This window comes from Macaca thibetana, chromosome 16 (genome assembly GCF_024542745.1).
Source record: "Macaca thibetana thibetana isolate TM-01 chromosome 16, ASM2454274v1, whole genome shotgun sequence".
Classification (NCBI taxonomy): domain Eukaryota; kingdom Metazoa; phylum Chordata; class Mammalia; order Primates; family Cercopithecidae; genus Macaca; species Macaca thibetana.
In genome coordinates, this window is record NC_065593.1 from 45,245,205 (window position 1) to 45,263,876 (window position 18,672).

The window sequence follows — 18,672 nt, forward strand, 5'->3', positions numbered from 1 at the left end:
GAGGTTACCCATGCAGGCCCATCTCTGGTCCTCTAGCCTTTGCATCCTCTGAAGACCTCTCCTTCACCTCTCTGATGTGTCCCTCTAGCTGATGCTCCTTGGACCCATTCTCTGCAGATGGGCCTGGGACTGCAGGGAGGGGGAGGTGTCCAGAAATTAGGGGTGGCATGAGGCAGAGAAGTCAGGCCAACTTGAATAGAAATCCTGATTTTCCAACAGCCTACGTAGGTAATACTGAGCACATCCTTTCAGCTTTCTGAGCCTCAGTTTCCTCATTTGTAAAATGGGAGAAGTACTCCCTACCTTGAAGGGATGTTGTGAGAATTAAATGTGACAATGTATGTAAGGCACCTGGCATCCGGCATGTTCTCAATGCATGAGGGCTCCTATAATCATGGGAAACCAGGCCATAGAGTCCCATGACAGAAGATTTTTCCCAAGAGAAGGGCAGAAGAGACCAAGAAATAGGCCAACACCTTCTAGATTTTTCCATAACATGGTTTCTATCAGTCTAGATGATTGAGAGCTGATCAAAACCAAGGTAGATGTGAAAAACTCGTTCGCTATGTATAGCCTGTCTTTTACAGACTCCTTCAGGCTCCCAAATCTCTGCTACAAATCTACTCTCACACCTATCCATCCACTCTCCCATTCGCCTACACATCCTTCCATCACCTATTCATCCTTCCTTCCTTCCATCCATGTATCCATTCAACCATCCAGCCAGCCAGCCAGCCAGTCAGCCAGGCACCCACCTAATAATCTATCCATTCAACCATTCACCCTTATATCCATTTACCTAAACACCCACCAATCCATCCAAACGTCAGCCACTCCTCCATCCACACACCCCACCTGCCCACTCATCCATCCATCCACTTACCCACCAACTCACACATGCATCCTCCATTCACTCACCTGGACATCACCCACTTCTATATATTTATCCACCCACTCACCGCTGTGTGTTCCTCTACATTTATAGGTCATCTCTTATTTCAAGACACTGAGCCAGCTCCCTAACCTTCACGGCCTCCCCCAGTCATGGGGAAATCCCAGCGTCCTTCTTGGAAGCACACTCCCGTAGAAGGGATGGGGGCAGTGCCTCACCACCTCCACCGAAGACCAAACCAAAGGAGACAGTCCTTTTCTGCAGCAGAAGGGGCCTCAACTGTATAACAACTTTTGGATAAAAAAGAAGAATATGGAGGGCTCCCTAAGAACAAAGTAGACCCCAACCCACGTAGCAGAAAGAGGAGGATTTCCATAACTACTCCCAAAAGCATGAGATGGACCATAAGAACTGTCCGTGGAATTGGGACCTGATTGCTCAAGGATTGGGTGTGACTCAGGGAGGAGCCAGGTCATCTCATCCAGCTCCCACTGGCCCGGCTCCATTCTGGAGTTTCCCAAGACAGCAGATTCTTCAGGGGTGGAGGGGACAGGTACTGGGGAGGCAGAGGCCTGGCCACAGGAGTTATGAAGGATCCAAAGGTTCGCTCTTGACACTTAGAGAGCAAGACCCTGGGTTCTCTCAGCTTTCTTGCTCACCAGTTGTGTGAGTTTGGGAAATCCCTTAACTTCTCTGAACCTTGGTTTAAACACCTCTGAAATGAGAAAAGTAGCAATACTCGCCCTTTCTGTTGTGAAAATCCAATGAAAGTAAACAAAGAATTTTGAAAACCATTTCTGGTTTTGCACAATGCGAAGAAAACGGCTCAACTTTGGGTCTTGAAGTCATGAGACAGTTACTCTAACCATATACTAGTGGCTCTGCTGATGCAGGAGAAGCCACAGGGGACTCTCCCAAAACACAAGTAACAGCCAGGCCCAGTGTCATCCCCAGCTCTCCTCTATCCAGCCTCTTCCTTCCTGAGTCCGTGGTGAAATGGACAGCTTAGCCTCGAGGGGGCATGCCTAGCTCTCACCGGAGGAAGCTTGCCCGCTTCTCTCCCTCCTGCTCTCAGAGCTCGCTGGCCTGGTCATGCCCTCCCCCAGGAATGCAGGGGAAAGAATGGAAGGTCTGAGCTGCAGTCAACAGTGGGGGAGGGGTGAAAGGGCAGGGAATGAGGGATTCAAAGACACAGGGGTGACAACAAAGATGTAGGCCTGCCAAGCACAGGCTGGAGTGACAGAGAAGCAGAGACCCAGCCCAGGCCAGCAATGGAAGGTGGCATCCCAAGACCCGCTTCTCAGGGGCCTGTACCTCTGCTTCCACACATACCCCTGCTGAGCAAGACACACACACACACACACACACACACACACACACACACGCACACACACACACACTCTCCCAGGCTAGAGAGGCTGCGGCGAGGGCACCGCCCCTGGGCTTGAGGTGTTGGTGCCAGCCGGGTGGGCTGGCACAAGGTGGGGAGAGGGCGGTGCGGGCAACTAATCCCCCCAGCGTCTCCCAGACGCCCACAGAGACCAGGGTGAGCTCTTTGTCTGAGCGTGGAGACGACAGAGGGGCGGCGGGCAGGCGGGCAGGCTCCTCTTTCTCTCCCTTGCCTCCCGCCCGGGGCAGGTAGAAGCCTGCAGTCTGTGGGGACGGGTCGGAGGGAGTGGGGGTGAAAGGATTAGGAGAGAGACAGGCGCTTACAACTTGTAGGGTTCCCTCCCTCAGGCCCAGAGGGCCTGTGGCTTTGGGGTGGGGGTCCCCGGAAGGGCAAGAGGCCATGAACCTCGGCAGGTAGCAGGCCTTGTTTGCAGTGACTGATAAGTCTGTGCACGTTTCACACACCTAGCTACACTCAGAATCACAATCACACGTGCGTATGCATGCGCACACACACACACACGCACACGCAGAGCCAGAGCCCCAAATCCCCATCCACACATGTGTTTACTCAGTCTCACACACAGAGACCAACATCCAGGGGGATAATTACACACCCCACAAGATCACAGTTATACAGTTTAAACTCTAGTCCCTCGTCTCCAGTCATACTCATAGGCTGCCCCCACGGACAGCATGATGGAGTCACACGCTGTCCTAGTCACCCACAATGGAGCATGCCATGGTCACCCGTGGGTCATCTCACACCCACACACCACCAGATCCCAGCAACACAATCCTCCATGCCTCGTGGGGTCCCAGCCCACAAGCCCCATCACACCATGTTCAGACTACATAGCCCCAGCACATGGTGCTGAATCAAACATGTGTGCCCCTCCTGTAGACCCCAACACACCATGTGGCATGTTGTTACCCCTCTGTGCCTGCCTCTTTCTCTCCTGCATGTGTATATCTGCCCCCCAACCCTCCCACCTTCTCCAAACATGAACACTCAAACATGTCAGGCAGTCTTGGGTACCCCTCCCTACTCCTTGAACTCTGCCCCTGCTCACTTCTAATAAGGACAGGCCCCCAGATTCCCAGGCCAGGGCTAAGCACCAGAGAATAAACCTGACACTGTGGACATACTAGGCCTAGGCTGGGTCTGGGCTGGAGGGGCAGGCAGCAGGTCCCCCCTGCCCCCCAGGCCTGCCCTCCACTACCTACAGGAGCCCTCCAGCTTACAGGACATATTCTGAGCATGGCAGTCAAGTCTCGCTTGCCCTGGCTGGCATCACCACTTGGCCCCCAACTCTGGCCCCTGAAATGGCGAAGATCACATTTGCCCCTTCTCCTCCCTGACCCCACTCTCTGCCCTGAAGCCTGCAGCCCAGGAGCCCAGCGTTGGCAAGCTGTGTCCCACTGCGGCTGGCGCCTCCAAGGATGAAAGACCTCTGGCTCCTCCAGAAACCAGGGCTAAATATACCCCTCGCCCGCTTTCTTGTGCCTAACTGGAACCAGCTGGGCAAGACCCACCCTTCCGCCTGCAGGACAGGTCATGGACCATCGCAGTATGGACAGTCAGAACGTCAGCAGGCAGCTGCCTGGGAGCCATGCCTGATAGCACTGGACCCTCAGACTGGAGCCTGAAAATATCTGGGAAGAAACGCACGTCTCTCAGCACCTCCTTCCTCCAATACCTCACAAAGACAAAAACAAGCCTGGCACAGGATACGTCAACTATTTCTTTTATTTTCTTTTTTAAAGAGTTGGGGTCTTGACTGGGTGCGGTGGCTCATGCCTGTACTCCTAGCACTTTGGGAGGCCAAAGCAGGTGGATCACGAGGTCAGGAGTTTGAGACCAGCCTGGCTAACATGGTGAAACCCTGTCTCTACTAAAAATACAAAAATTAGGTGTGGTGGCACGCGCCTGTAATCCCAGCTACTTGGGAGGCTGAGGCAGGAGAATCGCTTGAACCCAGGAAGCAGAGGTTGCAGTGAGCCAAGATTGCACCACTGCACTCCAGCCTTGGCGACAGGTGACAGAGCAAGACTCCATGTCAAAAAAAAAAAAAAAAAAGAAATGGGGTCTCATTCTGTCGCCCAGGCCAGAGTGCAGTCATGCAATCATAGTTTACTGCAGCCTCGAACTCCTGGGCTTAAGCAATCCTCCTGCTTCAGCCTCCCAAAGTACTGGGATTACAGGCATGAGCCACTGTGCCCGGCTGTCAAATGGACTATTTTTGAGTCTGAATTTTTCTATCTGAGACATGTATGAAGATAAAATAGCACTGATCTCAATGTGTTGTTGTAAGCAGTGAGTTAATACAGGTAAAGCACTGGAATTGTACCTGGCACAAAGTAAGCACTCAATAAATGCTGGTCACTATTATGAATATTCTGGGCATCCCTCCTAGGGCCAACACTGCCCTGAAAGTGCTGGGCTTGCACAATCTTTGGACACACACAGAGTTGCAGGCCGAGGACTAACTGCCTCACATCAGTAGGGCTGGGGGCACTGGCTGAGGGATGGGCAGAGGGTGGAACGGATCCATGAGGGGCCCAGGGAGGGGTCTGATAAGCCAAGACACGCCCCCACTCCCAGCCCTGCCCCAGGCCTGGCCACGTCCTGGGCTCCCCTCCCCCACCAGGACTCCGCCCGCCTGTGGTCTCTCCTGTGGCTGCAGCTCCCACGCCGCGGCCCAGTTTAGCGGCTCCAGCCCGCGGCCCCAGGACAGCCCACTCTCCGGCCCAGTCCAGAGGCCTGAAATAGGAAGGAAGAGGGGCCTAAAAATAGCCCTAATTACAGAGGGGCCCAAGGGGGTGGGGGGCGGCGGCTCCTCTCTGGCTCCTGGGCACTGCCACAGCCTGCTCATCCTGCTCCGGCCTTGAGGAAGGGACCCCACCCTGGCCCTCCTGGCCCCAGCCCACAGCCAGCCTCCCAGTGGGACAGGGAGTGAGGGGTGGGGCGGGGGGATGGGCCAGAGGGGAGCTTAGCCCAAGTTAGGGCCAACGTGGTCCCCTCCCCTGAATACAGGGCTGTGACAGCCCCACCTCTGCTCCCCCCACGTGAAGATCATTGGACAGCTCTTGGCCCCATGGCTGTCACAGAGGGCACTGCCCTCACTCAGCCTACCTCCCCGAGTCCTGGCGCACCCCCTCCCTGGCTCCTCCAGGAAGCCTGCCTTGCATATCTTCACCTAGCTCAGGCTCAACACTAGTAAGCGCTCCCAGATGGCTGCACCTCTGTCTCCCCCATTCGATTGGCCCCTGGGGCAGAGTTATGTTTTCGAATCAGCCCGGGGGCTTCCAGAGGGCAGGGGCCACCTCTTCTACAGTTCAACCTCATTAGAAGAGAAAGAGTGCCAGGATACACGGAACAAAGGGAGAAAAAGAAACTGGTTCACGTACAGATGCCTAAATTCTTTTTTTTTTTTTTTTTTTTCAGATGGAGTTTCACTCTATTGCTCAGGCTGGAGTGCAATGGCATGATCTTGGCTCACCACAACCTCCGCCTCCCGGGTTCAAGCGATTCTCCTGCCTCAGCCTCCCGAGTAGCTGGGATTATAGGCATGTGCCACCTTGCCTGACTAATTTTGTATTTTTAGTAGAGACGGGGTTTCTCCGTATTGGTCAGGCTGGTCTTGAACTCCCAATCTCAGGTGATCCACCCACCTCGGCCTCCCAAAGTGCTGGGATTACAGGCATGAGCCACCGCGCCCGGCCCAGATGCCTAAATTTTTTTTTTTTTTTTTTTTTTTTTGAGACGGAGTCTCGCTCTGTCGCCCAGGCTGGAGTGCAGTGGCGCGATCTCGGCTCACTGCAAGCTCCGCCTCCCGGGTTCACGCCATTCTCCTGCCTCAGCCTCCCGAGTAGCTGGGACTACAGGCGCCCACAACCGCGCCCGGCTAATTTTTTGTATTTTTAGTAGAGACGGGGTTTCACCGTGGTCTCGATCTCCTGACCTTGTGATCCGCCCGCCTCGGCCTCCCAAAGTGCTGGGATTACAGGCGTGAGCCACCGCGCCCGGCCTCAGATGCCTAAATTCTAAGAAGACCCAAGGGCTGAGGTCATCATGAGCACTTCCATGGGCAGAGCATTCTGAGTCAGGCCTGAAAGAAGCAGATCAGGGAGACATGAGAGGGACGGCAGTAGGAATAGGTACTCGGTGTGGGAGAGAGTGCTCTGGCTCTGGGGATCCTTGCCCCAGTCCCTTCCTGCCTCACTCGCCCAGGAAGCCCAGAGTTTTGGAACCTGTGAAGCTTGGGTTTGAGTTCCCTTGCACTACACATGTGCTGTCCTGCCTTCGGCAAGTGGCTTCACTTCTCTGAGTTCTGTTCTCTGGAGATGATCACTAGGACCTCACCGGCTTGCCAGGAGTAGAGGCTATCACACCCTCAGTGGGCGGGCACCCTGAAGGGAATGGCAGGTACAGGCTCTCCCATGGAGCTGGATGCTCCTGCCCCTACCCTGGCCATGCTGGTATTTTGCTGCATGTTTTCCTCTGGGTGCAAAGTCCTGGGAAGGCGTTGGACAGGGTGTGGGTGTTGTGAAAGGTTAATCATCTTGGTGGGGGAGACCCCCAGCAAGGAGGGGGGACACATGATGCGCTGGTGCCATCTGGTGGTTACAAATAGCAATAACAGTTACCTGGGTTGAGAGGAGAGAAGGGATAGAGAGAAAGATCAGGAAAGAGGATGAAAAAGAAGAGGAGGAAGACAGAGAAAGGCAAGAGGGAAGAAGGTAGGGCAGGAGATGGCAGGAGAAGCAAGATGCTTAAGAAGATCGGACCTTCTCAGATGTTGCCACGAGCCTAGGTAGGCCAAGAATATTTTTCTGTGGCATCTCTAGGGTCCCAGAAGCCATAAGGGACCCCATTGCACATGGGTCTGAGCCGCGAGGTCTGACGACCAGGTAATCTGGGATCCAGCAGGTCAAACCAGGGGTTATTCCATGGGGACCCCCCAGTCCTCAGGCCCAGCCTCATGAGCGTTGGGCTGTTGGCCCTGGACATCACAGATGGGGTAAAATGGTCCCCATGAACCTGGCGAAGTTGGCCCCTGGAAAGGTTGGCCATGGGCACCCCCATGAGTGTGAGTGAAGGGAAGCATATGCCTGTGCGTGTCGCCCGCAGGCAGGAGCCCAGCACACACCCCACCGGCCCTGGGACACCCGTGACATGCACCTGCATTGTGTAGAAGGCTTGGGTTGAGCTGCCTGAGGGGCCCCCACCTCACCCTCTGCTTCCTCTCAGGGGTGGGAGGCCGAGGGTGAACTTGTTTACCACTTCTGCTCCGGGCAGTGGTGATGAGCTCACACTGGCCCAGTGCCCTCCAAGGGCAGGGCCAGGCCTGAGTCATGGGGGTCAGATGACTGCGGAGGCTAAATGGGTCCCATCCTGCAGCCCCCGGGAGCTGTTGGACACCCCGCCCTTCCCCTGATGGTGGGCCACCCTTCCAAATCATTCAGCACCCCCAGGCCAAACACAGGGTGGAGAGGGTTCAGGGTTCAGGCCACCGTGGGCCCCTCCCCACAATTCCACCTATCCCAGGGCCATTCACTGCCCTCTGGGGGCACCACCCTAGTTCAAGCTAATGCCCTCCCAGAGTGGCAAACACTCCTCTAGTCACATGTGAGGCCCCAAACACATCCTAGAAATAGATTAAACATTGAGGCTGTTACTTCTTCTGGGGCCTCAGGCTGCGGCACTGTCTAACGAGGTGGCGAACTGATGCTCTCCAGTGGCACTTCCCCAGTGACCTTTGCCCTTGGCCTGTGGTGTACGTTCCTGGGGCTGCAGTTGATGAAAGCTAAGAGAAGACCCTCAGCTCTGTCCCCCAGCAGACCTGCGGGATCAGGATTATCTGCTGATTGGAGGCCCACACCCTGGCTCCCTTCAGACAGTGTGAGGAACCAAGGTTAGCATTAGCCAACAATAATTCCACCTTGGCTGGGAGCGGTGGCTCACGCCTGTAATCTCAGCACTTTTTGGAAGGCCAAGGCGGGCAGATCACCTGAGGTCAGGAGTTCAAGACCAGCCTGGCCAGCATGGTGAAACCCTGTCTCTACTAAAAATACAAAAATTAGCCAGGCGTAGTGGTGCATGCCTGTAATCCCAGCTACTCGGGAGGCTGGGGCAGGAAAATGGCTTGAACCCGGGAGGAGGAGGTTGCAGTGAGCCGAGATACTACCACTGCACTCCAGCCTGAGCAACTGAGCAACACTCTGTCTCAAAAATAATAACAATAATAATAATAATTCCACCTTCATGATGGATTTTTGTCTTTCACATCTTTTCTAGTATGCTGGGATATTTGGGTTCCACTGAAAATAAACTCCTAACGGATTTAAAAGCCTCCTCTTTATCTGGAGCACTGCCCAAGCTACAGCTTCCGTGGCATACCTCCCTCAAAGACGCTGGCACCCGGAGGGCTACTCCACTGTTGCCCCATAATATTTCCCTGACAGCACACACAGCCTTCCATCCATGACTGGGTTTAGATGTGTTTGAGCCTCATCTTGTCTCGCTCCCCAGTAGGACTGCTGCTCCCTGTGGTCAGGGCTGGAGCTCTTCACTCTGGGAACTCCCTTACCCCCAGGTCCCCACCCTACAGTCCACAGACGTTGGCAGAGACCTGGACATGCAGGCAGGTTCAATCCAGGTCCTGTCACTAGACTCACTGGGTGGCCTTGCATAGGCGTTCGCTGTCCCCATCTGTACAAAAAGAGGATTGGAAAAGACGACCCCATAGAGGACCCTCTGAATCCTAAAACTCTGTTTACAACTAACCAACAGGGGCATCTGTTTTTGTTGCAAAACTGAAGGAAGGCTGGGGAGGGAATTAGTGCTAGGGCTCCCTCCTGCTGCCCCAGCTCCCCACCCCCAGCCCCGAGCTGGCACTGATTCCTTCCCACTGCTGCTTTGGCAACGCCTGCTTCCTCCCAGCCTCCCCTGGCTTCACTGATTCCCCAACATGCCACCCCCGGCGGCCTCCTGCTTCAAGCCCTGACAGTGCCCCGGCTCCCCCATCCGCTCCTCTGATCTTCAACCCTGGCAGCCCCTCTCCCCAGTTTGGCACTGCATCTTTCAGCCTGCTGTCTGCCAAGCCTGGGCATCACTCACTCTCCATGCCCAGGCACCAGGGTTTGGCTTTGGCCTCCCCAAATCTTCAAGCCTCAACATCGTCCTCACCCACCTGCCCCTGGGCGCCGGAGACTCTCCACCGGAAACTCTCCATCTCTTCCTGAAGCCAGCTTGGTCATCCCTCTGTCTCAGGGCCAGCCTACACCTCCGGGAGCACTGGCTGGTGGCACTACTGTCACCCCCTTAGGTCCTCCCATGAGTCTCAAGGTGATGACTCCATTTACTCTTTGGTGAGAGAGGAGGACAGCTTCACTCTATCATCATCAACAAGAAAGAACCAAGGCGCTGCCTCTGAGTCCCAGAGGCAAGTCCCAGAGGCCGCAGGGGCTCTAAGTCACAGGGGGAACCTCCCAGAGGACCACTGACTGATAATGGGATTTCAGGGCCCTCTGGCCAGGAGGATTCTTCGCAGGAAAACTGAAAGCAGGCCCCATACACTGGTGGGCGTGCTCCCGACCCGGGGCACCCCAATGTCTCTGCCTCCAGCCCCTGCTTCCCTGTGGGACCTTCTGCTGCATTTGACACTGGTGACTGTTCCCTGTGTGTTTTTTGTTTGTTTGTTTGTTATAGACAGGGTCTCACTCAGTCACCAAGGCTGCAGTGCAATTGCACAATCTCTGCTCACTGCAACCTCCACCTCCCAGGCTCAAGTGATCCTCCCACCTCAGCCTCCTGAATAGCACATGCCACCATGCCCAGCTACTTTTTAAAAATAAAATTTTTTTTTTGAGATGGAGTTTTGCTTTTGTTGCCCAGGCTAGTGTTCAATGGCGCGATCTCTGGTCACTGCAACCTCTGCCTCCCAGCAGGTTCAAGCGATTCTTTTGTCTCAGCCTCCTGAGTAGCTGGGATTACAGGCGCCCGCCACTATGCCCAGCTAATTTTTGGTATTTTTAGTAGAGACGGGGTTTCTCCATGTTGGCCAGGCTGGTCTTGAACTCCTGACCTCAGGTGATCCGCCTGCCTCGACCTCCCAAAGTGCTGGGATTACAGGTGTGAGCCACTGCTCCTGGCCTAATTTTAAAATTTTTTTATAGAGACAAGGTTTCACCATGTTGCCCAGGCTGGTCTCAAACTCTTAGGTTCAAGCAAGTGCTGGGATTACAGGCATGAGCCACTGCCACCATGCCCAGCCACCTTCCATGGTTTTATTTTGTTTTGTTTTTCTCTTTTTTGAGACATTCTCACTCTGTTGCCCAGGCTGGAGTGCAATGGCGCCATCTCGGCTCACTGCAACCTCTGCCTCCCGGGTTCAAGTGATTCTCCTGTCTCAGCCTCCCGAGTAGCTGGGACTACAGGTATGCACCACCAAGCCTGGCTAATTTTTGTGTTTTTAATACAAAATTTGGCCAGGTCCTGGTTCTTAAAACTCCTCTCCCCATGGGCTTTTCGTATTTCTCTTCTAGTCTTTTTTTTCAAAATAGATGAATTATATAAAGCACATATAACAGTATGGCAAACCTGGAATATGCTCACTACCCAGCTTAAGGAATAACTCATTTCCAAGAAGAATTAAAACCACCTGTGTCCTCTCCTGACCCCCATGCCCCTCCCTCCTTCCCTCCCCATGGGTGAGCTCCCTCCTAAACCCGTCAGTTATTCCCATTAGTATTTCACAGTTCCACTACCTGTGCATGGATCCCTTCATAACATGGAGATGTGTCTTTCATGTTTGTAAATTCTACCTAGATGGGCTGGCATGATAGGTATCCTGCTGCACTTTGCTGCTTTTGCTCAACATTTTGTGAGTTTTTTTGTTTGTTTGTTTGTTTGTTTGGAGACGGAGTCTTGCTCTGTCACCCAGGCTGGAGTGCAGTGGTGCCATCTCGGCTCACTGCAACCTCTGCCGCCGGGGCTCAAGCAATTCTCCTGCCTCAGCCTCCCAAGTAGCTGGGACTACAAGCCAGTGCCACCACATCCAGCTGATTTTTGTATTTTTAGTAGAGATGGGGTGTCACCGTGTTAGCCAGGATAGTCTCAATTCCTGATCTCGTGATCCGCCCACCTCAGCCTCCCAAAGTGCTGGGATTACAGGCGTGAGCCACTGCACCCGGTCAACATTTTATGAGTTTATATGTTGATACATGAACTCTAACTCATATATTTTCACTGCTGTGTAATAGTCCACTGCCATAAGTGCTTAATCCATTCTCAGGTTAATGGACATTTTGATTACTTCTTATCTGTTTTCAGTTGTGGTTTGTTGTTTTTGTTTGTTTGTTTTGAGACAAGGTCTTGCTTTGTCACCCAGACTGAAGTACAGTGGCACAACCACTGCTCACTGCAGCCTTGACCTTCTGGGCTCAAGCCTCCCACCTTAGCCTGTGAGTAGCTGGGATTACAGGTACACATCACCACACCCAGCTAACTTTTTATTTTTTGTAGAGATAGGGTCTTGATTTGTGCCCAGGCTGGTCTTAAACTCCTGGACTCAGGCAATCCTTCTGCCTTGGCCTCCCAAAGTACTGGGATTACAGGTATGAGCCACCACACTGGGCCTTCAATTGCTTTTTAATGCTGCAAGTAATACATGCAAGTATTGTCACTGTAAAATATTCAAATAATACAGCAAATCAAATAGATGATGTTACTTCAGCTCATCTCAGAAGTGCATGCTTCCTGCCCTTATCAGGTATGAACATGTACATGTCTATGCATATGCGTCTGCATCTTTGTAAGCGTCACTCTCCTTGGTGTCCGCACCTCTTCTCTCTCCTGATGCACCTGCCCCTCTAATTCTCCTTCTCGGTCTCTCCCATCCCACCCTCTTGCCATAGCCTACCTAGGTCACCATGTCAGCCTGTTATTGTTGATTTTGCTGGGTTTTCCTGGTCTCCTCTAGCTTCACCAGCCCCAAACACTGAGTTCCTTAAAGCTCCATGGCTTTGCCCCTAGAGTTCCAGCGTCTCCAGCATCTCCCATCAAATTGTCCAAACTGACACTCACCCTGAGCCTGCTCCCCTAAGCCTGCTCTCCTTCCTCTTCCTCCTCACAATCCTCCTTCCCTCCAGGTCTCAGATCTACTGATGCCTGATGCCTTCTGCTATGTCATTGACCCCAGCCCTCTTCTCCCCAGTCCCAGCACTGACTTCGAGGCTGACCCAGGTCTTCCCTGGACTACTACAATGACTTCCTCCTAAAAGGCTTCCCTGCCTCCAGCCCCTCCCCATCTCCATTCCCTCCTCCTCATCACCTCTTTGAGGAGAGGAGAGTTTAACAGCCCTTAAGAGAAACAAAAATCCCTAGGGATTTTATCTGCCTGGATAAAATCCAAGCTCCCCAGCATGGCATTCGAGGCCTGAAGGGGCTCCCCATTTCCCAGACAGACTGTACGGCTCTCACTGAACTTAAACCCAGTGAGAACTGTCTTCTTTCAAGCCTCAGTACCTTTTTGTGCTGTTCCCACTGCCTAAACACCCTTCCCTACCATCACTCGGCAAACTGGCATCCACCATTCAAGATCTCCTCTGAGAACTTCTCCTGACTCTCCCCGCAAAATTTCCCCTCGAGGCATCCATGCTCTGTACAAAACTCTACTATAACTCCTGAAGACTCATGCTCAGGTTGACCAGAAAACTCCTAAAGTCAAAAACCCCTTTTTGTGAGCCCTGTATGTGCACTCATACAATGTACACTATAACCTGATTTGACACTCAAATACATAGTCGCCATGCTTAAAGCAATGGTACCATTGTGCTTTATCTCCAGTCACATGCCTCTCTCCCCCTGCCCCGTGTAAGCTTTCTGGGACTGTGACACGTCTTATTCTTATTTCCCCATGCTTAGCACAGGCATTTTAATTAGGGGTCAGAGGATGCCTATTTGGGGACGAGATAAGCTCCATCATCCCCTTTGGATTTCTGCCCTAATATTTTATCGTCTGTCCCCCAAGTCTGGCTTTATCAAGGCCTGTGCTAGCCCATAAGGCACATCTGTGTGAAACGGGAAAAAGCAGCCCTTCCTTGAATGGTGCAGGTGAAGCCCAAGTGATTGGTTTGGTGAAATGAGCAGGGCTGAATTTCAGCCTCCATGATCTGTCTCAGTCAGGCACCCTTGTGCAGTGCTCAACCTGCACAACTGTATAAGGCATCCCTGTCTATGATGGTTTACTTAACCAAAAAGGTGGCACTCAGGCTATCCCTCTCCTCTGCCCCCTCCCTCCCTCTCTGCCCGTCTCAGATATATACTCACTCCAAATGACATCTCCAATCCACCTCACTTAGAATCTCAAATCTTTCCATTCAACAAACTTTCCATTTTACAAATGAGTCCCAAAGAGAATGAAGTCATGCCTAGCGTCACTCAGAGCTGAAGGCGAAACAAGGAAATCGTGGAGGGAGAAGAGGAGTCTGCAGACAAGTGGAGGGAAAGTACCAAGACATGAAGATTGCACAGCTGCTAAAGGGAAGTTCTTTAAAGGCCCCACATCCAGTGTGAGGCACAGGGCAACTGTGCCCTAAAACTTTCCAACTGTTTCCATCTGCGGGGGCGGAACTGCAGGAACGGGGAGCCAGCCCAGCCAAGACGGCGGAGCCTAGGGTCCCAACTCCAGACCTGGACACTTCCTGGGATCACCTCAGCCCTAAGGACTTAGAGAATCATTTACTTGCCTTCTCTAGCCATCTCTGCTCCCTGATTGAGTGCTCACACATGAGGCCAGAAAGGGACCGGGGTTCTTCCCTCGCCACCCCAAGACTAACCCCTGCTCTTCTAGACCACAGACAAACTGGGCAGCCTCTCATCCCCCATAGCTGCTGCCCCCAGCTCCATCAGCTCAGGGGTTCTGGTCCGGCCAGGGAAAGCAGGATGGAGGGTCAGTCCCAAAAGGGCAGTTCCATGAGCCCCTCATACCAAGCCCCCGCCAGCCAAGTCCCCAACCTGTGGGTGCTGTCACCATGTGGCTGGCTCCAGAGTCCTCCCTGACATGAGAAACAAACTGTTCTGCAGACGCTGGGGTGTGGAGGCTCCACTTGGTAGACAGAGGACAGTGCATTATAATTACATTTGCAATTAGCTGTTCACTTTTCTCTCACACTTGCTAACCAAGATCCAGGAAAAAAAAGGTTGATGTTAATCATAAGCTTCTCTTCTCTCACTAATGGGGTCAGACGCTGGTGCCTTGATAGCACACAGGCTCCAGAAGGAATAAGCACTCTGGAGGGAGACTTCTTCAGGGCCACATTTGAGGCCAGGGTCAGGAGAAGACCCCACATGCCCCAACAGAGGGGCTTCACCAGCCTCCCTCAGCCTGGCTCCCTCTGCTTCTGAAATCTACCTTTGAGGTCCTTGTATGCTCAACTTTGTCTAAGAAATAGGCGGGGCACAGTGGTTCATGCCTGTAATCCCAGCACTTTGGGAGGCCAAGGTGGGCGGATCACTTGAGGTCAGGAGTTCAAGACCAGCCTGGCCGACATGGTGAAACCCCATCTCTATCACAAATACAAAAAAATTAGCTGGGCATGGTGGCTCATGTCTGTTATCCCAGCTACTCAGGAAGCTGAGGCAGGAGAATTGCTTGAACCCAGGAGGCGGAGGTTGCAGTGAGCCAAGATGGTGCTACTGCACTCCAGCCTGGGCAGCTGAGCGAGACTCCATCTCAAAAAAAAGAAAAGAAAAGAAAAGAAATAGAAATAGACCCCTCCACAGGGAACTGCTAGTATCATGAGAGAGACCCAGCTCCTGTCCTTAGGAAACTCTCAACCTGATGATAAAATATAAGGGAATGCCTTAAATGACTTTCCTTCATCTGAGCTTTCCCCTGAAATATTGAGGAATGTTACTGTTTAACTATATTATTAAGAGTAATAATAACTGCTACCATTTATTAAGTGCCTATGATGTGCCAGATGCTGCACAAAGTTCTTTTATGTATTATCTCATTTAACTTCAAAAATACTTCGATATGAGGATATGTATTATGATCTCCATCTTACAGATAAGGTGAGTGAAATTCAGAAAACTTAAATAACTTGCCTAAGTAACAACTAATACCCATGGTAAGGGCTGGGGCCAGAATTGGAACCCAGGGTATTGTTGTTAACACTATGGTATGGTGTGCTTCTACGCTTGACTTAAATCCGACACGTGGACAAACACCCATCATCATGTATGTTGTCTTTCCTCATGGAGTCTAATTGCAAAAAACATGTGCGTGGCTATGAGCTCCATGGAGAAAGGTGATGGAGAAGGAAAGGAGGCAGGGTGAGAGGCCCCCAGGTCCCTGGACCCCTGGGTCAGAGTGCACATTTGATGGTGGTGGAGGAGGTGCTGATGATATGGGTGAGTTCAGGAACTGTGTTGAATCATTTTCAGAACTCTGACCAGGCCAGGCATGGTGGCTCACACCTGTAATCCCAGCACTTTGGGAGGCTGAGGCAGGTGGATAGCTTCAGGCCTGGAATTCGAGACCAGCCTGGACAACATGGCAAAACCTTGTCGCTACTGAAAATACAAAAATTAGCTGGGCGGAGTGGCATATGTCTATAGTCCCAGCTACTCAGGTGGCTGAGGCCGGAGAATCCCTTGAACCCAGGAGGCAGAGATTGCAGTGAGCCGAGATCGCACCACCGCACTCCAGCTTGGGCAACAGAGCAAGACTCAAAACAACAACAACAAAAAAGAACTCTGATCTGCTAGTGGTGAGAATTTCTTTCTGAAACTGGGCAGTACTTTCAGGCCCTTCCAGAGACACATGGGGCATAACTGAGGGGCTAGAAATGCCAAGACCAAAGCAGGCTTGGGCCAAACCGCCTGCCACGAATATGGGCAAAGGCATCTGCCCACACAACCTCTGGGAACAGAGGGCAAGGGCTCTGTTTGCTCCATCTACACTGTGGACCTAGAGATCCGCTTTTCCAAACCCTTAGTGTTCTGTCTAGGACAAGTGTCTGAGCACACCCACATTATCAATGAGGTAAAGGGAGTCCTGGGTTCCTCCTTTTCCCCCAAATGCCCCTGCCATGGCACTTTCCACACTGTGGAAATAGCCGCGGTTTCCAGCCCATGCCCTGCCTCCCTCCCAGCCTTCCAGACCTTTGGAGTTTTCTCTGCCTTCTTCCCATCTCCCTCTCCTTTCTGCTCCGTGTGCCCCACCTCATCCCCGTATTAAAATTGTGATAATGCTTGTCTGTTTCTTTTATTCCTCCCTGCCTCCCTCCCTCCCTTCCTTCCTCTCTCTCTCTCTTTCTCTCTCTCTCTCTCTCTTTCTCTTTCGAGATAGGGTCTCACTCTGTCACCCAGGCTACAGTGAGGTGGCACAATTTCTGCTCACTGCAACCTCCACCTCCCAGGTTCAAGTGATCCTCCCTCCACAGCTGGGATTACAGACAGTGAGCCACCGTGCCCAGACCTTTGTTTCTTTCAACTCTGTTCACAGAGTTGCATCTGAAGGTGTTCAGTAAATCCAGAATCAGTGAATGAATGCATGAAAGGAACCTCAAAGACTTGGGGGAAGAGTTGTTTTTTCCAAAGTCCTAAGCCATCACAGCGGGAGAGGGCCAAGCACAGGGTGCAAAGTCCCAGCCAAGCACTCCTGGCTACCTTTACCCACCACCCTCCCCGCTACTGGAAGGGCCGCACTACGTGCCCGAGGACACCCAGACCCCCCGCCCCTGGCAGCCCTGCCCCTCCTTTATCTCCTGTCCCTCTATCCAGGGACAGGCCTTTCCAAGTCCAGGACCCAGCTCCAGCCCAACCTGGATCTCGCCACGCCGGCGCGCTGGGAGGGGAAACCAGGTAGTCAGAAGCTTCCACGTGGGGGCGCTGGAGGGGCGCGGGAACGACTGAAGCAGACCTCCCCCAACCCTTCGTACTTGGTCGGTGAAGGAACCCAGATCGTCAACCTGCAGCTGCCCCGTCCCCAGGGTCCCCACCAGGCAGTCATGACCCCCCACCGAGCCCTCTCCCTTCCGCCTTGCCTCCTGGCCCCCGCCAAGCCCCACTGCTTCGTGTTCGCTCCTCAGTAAAGATGAAGGAGCCCGCGAGTGGCAGATAGGTGTAGGTTCGAATCCCGCCTCTGCCCCTTAGTGGTTGGCGGCCTTCTCCCAGCTCCAGCCTGTAAAATGGGCTCATCACGCACCGACTTTAGCTGGAGGAGGCGTTCAGGAAACGTCAGCTTCCTGCCCGCATCCGCCCTCATCTCGCATTTCCCTCTTCTCTGTTCTCCCTCTGCTTTTTTTTCCCCCCTTTGGTTTTGTTTTAAATCCCTCCCTCCTGCGCCCTTTCTCTTCTCGGCTCCGCAATCTTAGCCAAACCGCAGCGTTTAGCAATCCTGCGCCCACCCGGCGCCCGGGGAGCCTCGCCGCGGCTGCGACCCGCCCCCGGCCCAGCTCCCGCGGGGCGCCACCGCCGCGACGTACCCCGCCACGGGTCGCACGCTGCCACCAGACCGGCTCACCTGGGGGTCGCACCCCGACTTGCGCTCGGCCCTGCCCCAGCCCACCCCAGATCGGCCGGGTCCCTCCTCTGGCGGCAGCGCTGCAGCCCACCCGCCGCCGGGGCCGCGGGGACCGGGAGGAGCTGGACGCACCGGCCAGGGCCGTGCCCGGGTGGCCGAGGGCACCGGGCGGGGCGGCGGGCTCGGCCGCCAGGACTGACAGCGCCAGCCTGACCGCAGCCCAAGGGCGACGCTGCAAATAGTCGCGGTTTCCAGCCTGTGCCCTGCCTCCCTCCCAGCCTTCCGGACCTTTTGGGTTTTCTCTGCTTTTTTCCCGTCGCCCTCTCCTTTCTGCCCCGTGCCCCCCGCCTCGTCTCTGCTGTGCGCCCACCACATCCTGCCTCATGCAGGACGGCTCCGGCGCTGGTGAGGTCGGGATCACGCAGGATGGCTCTGGCGCTGGTTGAGGTCGGGAGCCGGAGAGGGGGCCAGGAGACCAGCGCTCCTTCGAAGGAATAAAATCATCATCATCGTCATCATCACCACCACAGCAATTAAGTTAGGGTTAACTGCGCGCGTGCTGTGTGCCAGGGACTCTGCTGAATGTTCTACCGGCAGGAATTCATGAAATCTTTACTACACACTACAAGGACCAGCTTCAATTTGCAAATGGAGAAACTGAGGCTCAGACACTCAGTAGAGACTAAGGTCATCCCATCTGCATCGGGAGAATGGAAGGCCATCTCCCCTGTCCAGAGGCCCAGGCTGTGATTCTGCCTGAAGCCCTGTGGGTAAGGCCCCACTGGAAGGTGGGAAGGAGCTGGCTGGGGGGTCCAAGTTAGTTTGCCAATGAATTCTCAGTGTATCCTACAG

General features: G+C 53.6%; 1 protein-coding gene across 1 annotated transcript in view; it reads right to left on the reverse strand.

The window, feature by feature from the left end:
• Positions 1-17,030, reverse strand: part of PDK2 (pyruvate dehydrogenase kinase 2) — a 254,121-nt gene extending 237,091 nt beyond the window's left edge. The window contains exon 1 of the mRNA XM_050765674.1: positions 17,025-17,030. The gene's annotated coding sequence lies outside the window, so the exon portion shown is untranslated. The remainder of the gene's footprint in view (positions 1-17,024) is intronic.
• Between the last annotated feature and the right edge of the window lie 1,642 nt (positions 17,031-18,672).